The following is a 10,895-nucleotide window of genomic DNA, read 5'->3' on the forward strand; positions in this document are numbered from 1 at the left end:
GAGCAGGTAGACAAGGAACAGGGGGGACACGGAGGCCAGTAACCTGTTTCATCACGTCTTTGGAAAAATCAAGCAAGTTGGCTGTAGGGTTTATTGTGCTTTGGCCTGAACTTGAATTATCATTCTCACCCAGCAGTCATGCACTGCTGTGTGACCTTGGACATGTAACTTCATCACTCTGTGCCTCAGTTTCCCCTCCAGAAAGTGGAGTCACTGGGTGGCAGCGGATGGATGAATCTTTCATTTTTTAAGATGGCGAGAAGTCCATGACTTGGCACCGGGTCGGGGGGGGGGCTGGTACTCCATTTAAGTCATGAGTAAAGCATTCCAGCAGGGGTCTCTGAGGAAAACACGGCACCCGACAGTCATGTCTGTTTTCATAAGAAGAAACCCAGGCACAGAGTTCAGTGATAAAGCTGGCACTTAACCTCAATCAGGGCTCAGACATAGGCCTTCCATTTCTCAATGTTGTCCTTTTGCCATGATAACTGCACTGTGTTTTGTTTAAGTCATTATAAATCCTACCCAGGGACTCCCCCAAGCTTCTAGTTCCTTCTCTTGTTCTGTTTTAAACAGAGTACACAGCCCTTGATTTGAATTTTAAAATTATCCATGAGCCTCCTACCCAAAGGACACCCAGTCCTCATACACAGAGCAGCTGGAGGCAGCTCCTTTAGTTTGAGCAGATGCGTGAATCCCATAATCTGGGCCAGATGTTAATTTATCTTTTCTGTAATCACCCCAGAGAAGGGTGAGGCTGGAAGCAGTGAGGGGGAAATCCCTTATTGTGAAATGCTTTTGAAACTCCTGGGCAGGGTTTGAACATGTGATTCTACTTGAAATCTGACATTAACGGAAATACCATTTTTGGTCATAGTTGGTGACGACACCCTCACAACTGGAATTGACATTGCCTTTGTTCATCTACTATGAGTAACTGCCCCATTCTTGCCTCCCAAAATCATGTCAGATGGCAAGATAGCCCAGGATTGCCAAATCTGACCCCCACCAGCAGTTTCCATGTCTATGGCCTCATACTCTACAAGTAGATAGCCAGGACTCTACACCCAGACGGAAATGCTGATTCATGGGAGCCCATGGCCTGGGTTGGTTGGAGGATGACATGTCCTGGGGATGCTGGGGACATCAAATGGTACATAGAGCATGAGGTCTTGCATGAGGTCTCAAGCACGAGTATCATGCATTGGCTATGGTCCATCTCCATGGTCCAAGTCCATGAGAAACACTATCACCATTTGCTCGTAAACTCCACCAAATTGTCTACTGAAGACTTTATTTTTCATCACAATGCGAACATATAATTAATAATTGTGAAATACAGTAGTATTGGCAAGTCTCAATTTCATCCATCATCTCCCTGGGACTCTGGGAGGTCGGTTTCATTATGTTCATTTTACAGATGTGGGAATTGAGGCTCAGCGAGGTTAAAGCCCTATGTTGAAACTAGAGGGACTTCTTCCAGACTCAGCAATGGTCTCTGATCCATCATGCCTGTGGACTCCAGCTTGGGGGTGGTGGAGGCCCCCAGGGGCTGGAACCCAGAGTGGCCACCGCATCTGAGGGGCTGGACAGGCTCTCAATACTGCCACCCTGTCTTGCTCCGTCTGTCCTAGGTCATTACTAGCAGTGCTGTAGGTGCTCCTCACCATCCTACCCCAGGGATGAAGCCAACCCATCCCCTCAAAGACACAACACACTGTTTATAGTTCTTAAATCCTGAGCAATCAGACTACTTTTGATCCAATTTACATGAGCCTGGCCTTCTGCTTTCCCAAACTACAGATGGACCCCATAGTAGCCCCTCCCCATGGAGGGGGTACTATGCTCCAACAGCATGGTTAACTTTCAATTATACATTTTTTTATTCATCCCCCCCCAACCATTCATTCATAAGATGCTCTTAAATGTCAACCACTAGGAAGGTACAGATTACAGAGAGCCAGATTATCTCTGCTTTCTAAGATCCACGTCAGTGAAGGAGTCCAGGAGTAAGAATGGTGAGGGCATGTGAGTTCCATCGAGCACAAAAGCCAGATGTTCTTCACCTGTGTCTGTGGCTGGAGTCGATTCAATAACCAGGTGCAACAGCAGTAACATCACAACAACAGGGGACAAGGAATCAGCCTTGCTGGATGCTGGCACAGGCTTTGGAGGTCCACGAGTTCAATAAAATGTCTCTGCAGACGGCCCTGCAGTTGGGAATAAGAAGATCCTCAGAACACAGGTGTTCACACACACTCATACTGACATGCATCCTTGCACAAACACAAACACTGCACACACTCATTCCCACAGATGCATACACACTCACATGTGTACACTGTGCACACGTACATGCATGCTCAGACTTCCCCAAGTACACACTGCCTGGACTGGCTTCCTGGAGCGGCTGTCACACAATACACAGGCTGGGAGGCTCAAGGGACATCAGTCTAGTGTCCCACTCTTGTGGAGAGCAGAAGTGTCTTGTTGGCAAGACTGGTCTCTTCTGAAGACTCTGAGGGAGAGTCTGCTCCAGGCCTCTCTCCTTGTCTTGTAGATGGCCCTCTTCCATCTGTGTTTTCATATCGCCTTCCCTCCCCATGCATCCATGGCCATGCTGTCCCTTTTATAAGGACATAGTCACACAGGATTAGGGACTGTCCAAATGACTTCCCTTTAACTTGCTTACCTTTGTCAAGACTCTATTTATAAGTAAGGTCACATTCTGAGGCACTGTGGCGGGGAGTGGTTAGGACTTCAATATTTGAGTCCTGGAAGAACAGAGGTCAACTCTAACATTCCCCACCACGACTGAAGTTAAAAACAGCAGAAGTGGACCCAGGGGACAGCAGTCATGCACATGGACTTGGGTCAGTTGTAAAGGTACACTCCCAACTCACATGGGTTACTACAGATTTGTAGAAGCACGATTCTAAGAAAGAAGGTAAAACAGAAACCTATAAAGGGCTCAACTGAGATACAGAATGCCGAAAAGGTCTTAAAGAAAACAAAAAGAAATAGAGCAACAGGCGAAAACAGAAATAGCATAGGTATAAATCCATATATCTCAATAATCACTTTAAATATCAATGGTCTAAATCTGTGATTTAAAAGACAGAGACGTTCTGAATGGATTAAAAAAAAAAAACAAGACCCACCTCCACTAGACGTTGTCTACAAGAAATTCTCTTTCGCTGTGAAGACATAGAATAAGAGTATGGGGACAGAGAAAAGACCACACTGAAACTATATAAAAAAAAAACTGGGAACACAGTATGACGTGACCAACTACAGAGCAAGGAAAGTGATAGGGGCTCAGGGGGAGGGAGGAGGAATGAGCAGGGGGAGCACTGCAGGTTTTCAGGGCGGTGCAACTCTTCTAACGACACTGGAACGGAACATGCGTGAAGCCAGGCTCGGTCGCACACTGTAGAATGCACAAACCAGAGAGCGAACCCCAGGATAAATGTGGACTGTAGTTGATAACACACCATTACTGGTTCATCGCTAGTCCTACATACACCACCCTAATACCTGTCGTCAGTAGCAGGGGTTCCTCATGCGGGACGCTCAGGGGGTGTGTGAATTCTCCGTCTACTCCATTTATATCTTCCTTCAAACCAAAAATCACTTTAAAAAATGAAGTCTCATTAAAAATTAAAAGGAAGCGACAGTCACTTTAGACTGTGGGCCACTGCGTCCCTCACGAATAAGACTGGTCAGAGCACCTATTCCATCCATTCGCAGGGCCATGCAGCCTGAGAGAGGAACACTATAGGACACCGGACCAGCCTCCCTGACCGCTCCCTGTGCCCTCACCGAGATAGGGGCTGTACAGGGCCTAAGGCGGCAGAGTTGGCAGGAATGGATAAGGAAGCTAAGAGCCTGCCTCTGCCATAAAGAAACAGGAGACCCACAAGCCGTTTAAAAAGACAAAAAGTGGCAAACTGACAAAAATAGGAATGGTAGCCTCCCCAGAGACCCATTTCTGAAGATGACTCCCTGGATTGCAGACCTTCCTTGGCCTCGGGGGCACTGGATTTAGAAGAGGACACAAGGGGAAACAGCCTAAGTCACTGGGTCACCCTGTAACAGAGTCAGCCCTTGCAGCCACCCTTGGGTTGAACCAGGACAGGATGGCTCCACAGAGTCCGTGAAACTCTGAGACCATGCCCGTTCCTGCCGATTTTTCTCCAGGTATTAGCTCCGGAATCCTGGTTTCTGAGTTCACACCTTGGAGCCCACAATTGGCCTCAGACCCACAGTCACCTGCCTGCCCACAGTGACCACACAGACAAGGAAGGGAGTCTCAGAAGAGGGACAACCTGGCACCTTTGCAGACAGGACCAGAGTCCCTGCAACAAGGGAAGTGGCAGATCAGGAGAACGGGCCTCGGCCGGGGAGGAGGCCTTCACGCTGTCTGCCCTGACTTGTCTGGTGAGCAGGAGCAAAGGGACCCCGCCCTGCCTTGAGCCCCTAGGTTGGCCGGAGGACCAGGTGGGCCTGGAGGGGCTGAGCTCCAGGCGGGCATGAACACTTCCCATGTGCCCTGGGCCTCTGTGATTGACACAACTTGGTACTGGACAGCAAAGCCAGGAGGAACTCTTTCCTAGAACCTGGCTGGCCTCCCCTCCCCCATGCCAACTGCTCTGCCCTGGTTGCCACGCATAGGCTGACCTTGGAGATGGAACTCTCCACAGGGTTCTGAGTGGTCAGTTGGGGCCCCAGAACGCTGGCACTCGGAGGCGTAGCTGTGGAGCACGACGCAGCCATGGAGGGCCCTCCTTCGGACAGCGGAGCCACTTGCCAGGTGGTCCTGGAGCACGTGCGGGATGCGCTGCTGCTCATGTCCAGGAGCTGGACACATCGCCCTGGGTGGCCCCGGGCAGTGCTTCTAGGGACCGTGCTGCTGCTCCTTTTCCTGTGGAAGAGACGACTCCCGCCTAGAAGGGCGAAGGTGCTGGGACGAAGGTGCTCTGCCTGCCCCGAAGTCTGCAGAGCCGGCCGCCAGGATACGGGCCCGACCACACAAGCCCAGGACGCCCGCGGGCCACCCGGGGTGCTGGCCAGTCCTCCCTCCTTACAGACGTTGTGCTTGGCAGCCATCAACCACACGCTGAGCAGCCTGGTCCTTGGGGACCCTGCCAACGTCCTGAAGGAGGACCAGAGGAGCCAGCCCCCTCAACGTCCCCGGGGCCCTGGAGAAAATACCGTCGGAGGAACAGCAGGCGAGGATGGAGAACAACCCGGGAGGAAAAGTGCGAGGGACGGCCGTGACCACACTGTTCCAGAGCCACGGGGACTGCTCAGCCAACAGGGTTCCAGAGGGAGGCAGAGAGGGCGGGAAGAGGAGGGGGAAGAAAGGCCAGAGCCGTCGAGGGCACGCACAGAGCCGGTCCCAAAACATCGAGCCCTCCCATCGCCATCCAGGGCAGGACCCGGTCTGCAGGCCGTCCCCCCGCCTGACCTCCCCGCAGGTGACGCTGGTGCCAAGACCTGCGGAGTCCCACCAAAGAGCAGAGCCAGGAATGGCGACCACCCCGCCCGCCGGGCAGCCCTTGAGCTGCTGCAGGCTGTCACCGACGACGCTGGCTTCCCTGTGTCCCCTCCAAGGCCCAAAGGGGATCTGCGAGAGAGAGCCACACGCCTGGAGGCAGAAAGGCAAGAGATCGCCGAGCTGGTCCAGCACATCGGCCGTCTGCACACCCGGGAAGCAGCTCTGCAGCGGGAAAACGCACAGCTGGACCAGGACATTCAGCAGCTGAGGCGGAGCCTACAGAAACCACTGGACCAGCAGGACGAACTCGCCCTGCGACTGCACGGAACCATCTTTCGAGGGGCAGCTCAGCTCGAGGCCCTGAAGAAGACACTGGCCAGCCTGCATGGAGACCTGGAGCTCACGGGCCAGTTGCGCGACCTCCACAAGGAGATGGCCCGAGACCTGCGCCGAGAGCTGCAGAGACACAGCTCCCACTGCCGCGAGCTGGTCCTCTTCCAGCACAACAGAGCCGCGAGAGGCTGGGAGGCCGCTGTGTCCAATGAAAGAAAGTTCTGGGAGCTGAGGAGAGAACATGACCGCCTGAGGCAGATGCTGACCGGCCTGGAGTCCCACCGCCTGCCTGTCCCGAGTGACCCTCTTGCTCCTGGGGCTCTGCCCGCAGCCCGCACACCTGGGGAAGTGTCAGGGGGTCTCTGGGGTCACCGAGCCCCCGGGGAGTGGGGAGGTCCCCCTGGGAGGGCACCAGGATCCGGGGTCACCTGCGGGCAGGACCAGGCTCAGGGCCGCTGGGCGCTCAACAGCCACAGCCCGGCTCAGCCTCTGCCCGGCGGTCTGGGAAGGATGTCTGCCGGCTCTCTCTCTCGGCAAGCGCCTGCGTCTCCACTGGGGCCCCAGGGACACTCAGCCGTGTAGCCCGCTCACCCTGCTGCTGCACATCCAGACAGACCTCCATGCCTATTGTCCTCGGTATGGACTTTCCCCATCAGACCCTCTACAGCTGTGTAATGTAGGATCGTGTTTGCATGGAAATCCATGTCACTGGGACTGAAGACATCCTCTCTTGTGGACATGGACAGAGACTCCAAACACGACCGTTTCTGTGGGTCAGGACTGGCCTTACAGATGTGCAGAAGGAACTCCGTATTGACGGGAATAACGTGGAATTGCCTTAAAGAAAAAGATAAATAAATTTCAAATAGACAACATCCCACACAATTGTAAAAAATTGCTAGTGTACTTCTCAACTGAATTTTAGTCTGAACTCATAGTTTCGTCCTAAACCCCAATTTTATCCCTTAATTCAAATCTTAGTCCTAAACTCAAATGTTAGTCCTTAGTTCATAGGTTAGTCCTAAATTCATAGCATTAGAGTAGTCTTAAATTTATCGATAGGAAATCTTAAGAATTTGCAGCCATTTCTTCCTTGTTCTGTAACACATTCCCTTCATCCTTGTTAGTTTGTTTAAGATACTGTTTGTTGTTTCACATTTATGAACTTTTTTTTTCCCTTTTTATTAATTTTTTCAGCGTAACAGTATTCATTCTTTTTGCACAACACCCAGTGCTCCATGCAAAACGTGCCCTCCCCATCACCCACCACCTGTTCCCCCAACCTCCCACCCCTGACCCTTCAAAACCCTCAGGTTGTTTTTCAGAGTCCATAGTCTCTTATGGTTCGCCTCCCCTCCCCAATGTCCATAGCCCGCTCCCCCTCTCCCAATCCCACGACATTTATGAACTTTCAGCGGTGAAAAGACCAAGTGTTCTCTGGATGACAGACACACCGGCCCGTGCACGAGGGCTCGGGCACACGCTCACATGCCCGACGCCGAATCTAGACGATTGTAGTTGCTTTGTGAGGACCGGAAAAATGTAAAAATACAGTTGGAAAATTTAAAATAGATTTACATTAAATTTTAATAAAATTAAAGAATGTATCTGTAGATCAATAAATTACTGGAAATAAACGCCGTGTGTGTGCCGTGTGTAAGGAGAGGAAAGCCTCCGTGCTCCTCCTCCCAGAGAGCAGAGTGCCCTGAGGGAGCAGGGAAGGTGGCAGCAGGGAGCACTGTCCCATGGGGTGCAGAGGAGGAGAGCAGGGGACAGTCCCCAGCTGCAGCAGGGAGGAGGGCAGGACTCAAGAGGGGGCTCCAAGGCTCCAGCCACAGGAGGGAGGGGGGAGTTCCCATCCCTGGGCCTGGAGGGGGGACAGGGAAGTGGCAAATGCTGAGCCCAGTGGGGGGCTGTCCCAGCAATGGGGCCAAGGGCCCCCCTCGGCCATCAGGGCCTCCGAGGACTTCTGGTGTAGGGCAGCCCCCCAGAGGGCCTGGGAGTGCAGGCCAGGGAGGTGGCCTGGGGCCCAGAGCTGGCAGGAAAGGGTCAAAGTTTAACTTGGGGAAGGACCCACCCCGGTGAGTCTAATTGACCCAAAGTGAGCCCGGGGGTGACTGCCTTCCTTCGCACCCACACATGGAGTATCTCTGCAGCTTCTCCAGTGTCTTGGGTGCTGTACTGGCACATGCAAGATAGTTATGGAGAAAACAAGCCCGTGAGGCCCAAGGACCCCCACCGTTTCTGTCCTAGGGAGGGGCAAGGCCAGGGAATCCAGAACAAGGGGACAGGGAGTAGCAGTCATTGCTGTGCAGAGAATTCCAGTAGTGGGATGGTGAATGGGTCAGGGACCCTAGCCAGAGGGGATATTCAGGCTGAGACGAGGGGAAGAGGAGGTATTCTGGGAGGGCAGGGTACAGAGGAGGTAGGGAGCACAGGAGGATAAATGCTGAAGGCTGTGCTCCCAAGGGGGCTGGGGAACCAGAGCAAAGGTGACAGGATGGGGGGCAGGGAGCAGGGCCATGGCACTGCCCTTCCCTGGGGCAGGCTAGAGACACCAGGGGAGGGTGCAGACCTGGAGAGACAGGGCGCTGGTGGGCACGGGTGTGATGTGTTCTGCACAGATCTGCGTGACGGTGGGGACCGGGAAATGAGGGTGGGGGTAGACAGGGATGGATTATTCTGGGAGGGGGCTCACAGGGTCAGCATGGAGCACCGGGAGCTGACCCTGGGGTGGTTATCACGGAGATGGAGGAGGACGACAGACTGGGGCTGAGTCTGTGCAGTTGTGGGATCCGAGGAGAGGTGCAGGAAAGACGGGCACCTTTGGTAAGACGCCTGTGTGTTGTCTGGGCGTCCTCAACGAGCCCTCAGAAAATCTCTGCGTGGGACCGTGAGGAAGGTCAGCAGGCCTGGACCCATGCCACCCAGCGGGCAGCCTGTTGTCTGCGGAGTGGGGCGTGGAGGAGGCCTGTGCGTTTGGGCTGCCGCCAGGTTTCCGCCATCCCTGAAGGCCCTCGTGAGCAGGTGACTTCACCTCCCAGCTGCTCCCGCCACAGAGAACTCTAGGACAGCTTCGGGAATGCATGGAGTGCAGGGTGAGCATTCCCAAGGGGACTCACGTCCTCCTTGATTGAGTCGATACTGCCACCAGTGGGACCCCCGACAAGTAATCCATGTCCCCCACAGAGTCCCAGGCAGCAGGAGACAGAGGCTCGGGGACTGGAAACACTCATGAATGTGCCATGTGCCCTCACCACGGGGCCACCCTGTCTCTCTACCTGTCCCTGCTGCAGGCGGCTGTGGGTTGGGATAGCAGGGCAGAACTGGAAGGCTCCCTGGAGGAGACGGCCTCTGAGCTGAATCCTGATAGAGGAGCAGGAGGTCCCAGTGGTGCTTTCACACTTGAACGAGCATATGATTTTCATTTCCCTGATGGGAAGTAATGTGTAGCATTTTCTCATGTGTCTGTTCCCATTTGTATCTCTTCTTTGGAAAAGCGTGTGTTCGTGTCTTCTACCCATTTTTTGAGTGGATATTTCATTTTTTGCGTGTTGATCTGATAAGTTCTTTATACATCTTGGATACCAGCCCTTTATCTGCTCTATCATTTGTAAATATCTTCTCTCATTCCGTAGATCGCCTTTTGGTTTTGACACCTTTTCCTTTGCTGCACAAAAGCTTTTGAGCTTGATGAAGTCCCAATGTGCCATATTCACTTTTGTGTCCCTTGCCTTTGGAGACACGTCCAGCAGGAAATTTCTGTGGCTTAGGTCAGAGTTTGTTGCCTGTGCTCTCCTCTAGGATTTGGATGGTTTCCTGCCTCACATTTAGGTCTTTCATCCATTTTGAGTTTCTCTTTGTATGTGGTGTAAAAAACAGTCCAGTTTCATTCTTCTGCGTGTGGCTGTTCAACTTTCCCAGCACCATTTATTGGAGAGACTCTCCTTTTTTCCACCAGATATTCTTTCTGGCTTTGTCGAAGATTAGTTCACCATAGAGTTGAGGGTCGATTTCTGGGCTCTCTATTCTGTTCCACTGATCTATGTGTCTGTTTTTGTGCCAGTACCATGCTGTCTTGGTGATCACAGCTTTGTAATAGAGCTTGAAGTCTGGAATTGTGATGCCAGTTTTAGTTTTCTTTTTCAACAGTCCTTTGGCTATTCAGGGTCTTTTCTGGTTCCATACAAATTTTAGGATTATTTGTTCCAGCTCTGTGAAAAATGTCTGTTGTAGTCTGCTAAGGATTGCATGGAATGTGTAGATTGCTTGGGTACCATAGACATTTTAGCAATATTTATTTCCAATGCATGAGCGTGGAATGTTTTTCCATTTCTTTGTGTCTTCCTCAATTTCTTTCATAATGTTCTTTAGTTTTTAGAGAACAGATCATTTATCTCTTTGGTTAGGAACTGGAGGGTAATATGCTGAGAGAAATAAGTAAATCAGAGAAAAACAATTATCATGGTTTCACTCACATGTGGAATAAAAAAACAGTGCAGAGTGTCATAGAGTAAGGAAGAAAAACTGAATAGGAAGTCATCAGAGAGGGGGAAAAAAAGCTAGGAGAGACTCTTAACTCTAGGAAACAAACCGAGGGTTGCTGGACGGGTGGGGGTTGGGGGGCTGGGGTAATTGGGTGATGGGCATTAAGGAGGGCACATAATGTGATGAACACTGGTGTTATATGCAACTGATAGACTGTTGAACACTATATCTGAACCTAATGAAGCTAATATGAAACTAATATATTGGCTAATTAAATTTAAATTAAAAAATTTAAAAAAAAGAAATAGGGGATGCCTGGGTGACTCAGCTTGTTAAGCCTCTGCCTTCGGCTCAGGTCATGATTTCAGGGTCCTGGGACCGAGCACTGCATCAGGCTCTCTGCTCAGCAGGGCTCCTGTCCTCACGGTCCGTCTGATCCCTCCAGCAATGCCCATTTCAGAGGAACACAATGAACCTTAGACTTGGGATGCCTCTGGGCGAGGCTAACCAAGGAGGCAGCATCCTGCCCAGGCACAATGACGACTCTTCAGGGAAGCAGACTCTTCAGCCTGAA

This window comes from Meles meles, chromosome 4, assembly GCF_922984935.1.
Source record: "Meles meles chromosome 4, mMelMel3.1 paternal haplotype, whole genome shotgun sequence".
In the NCBI taxonomy this organism is placed as follows: Eukaryota; Metazoa; Chordata; class Mammalia; order Carnivora; family Mustelidae; genus Meles; species Meles meles.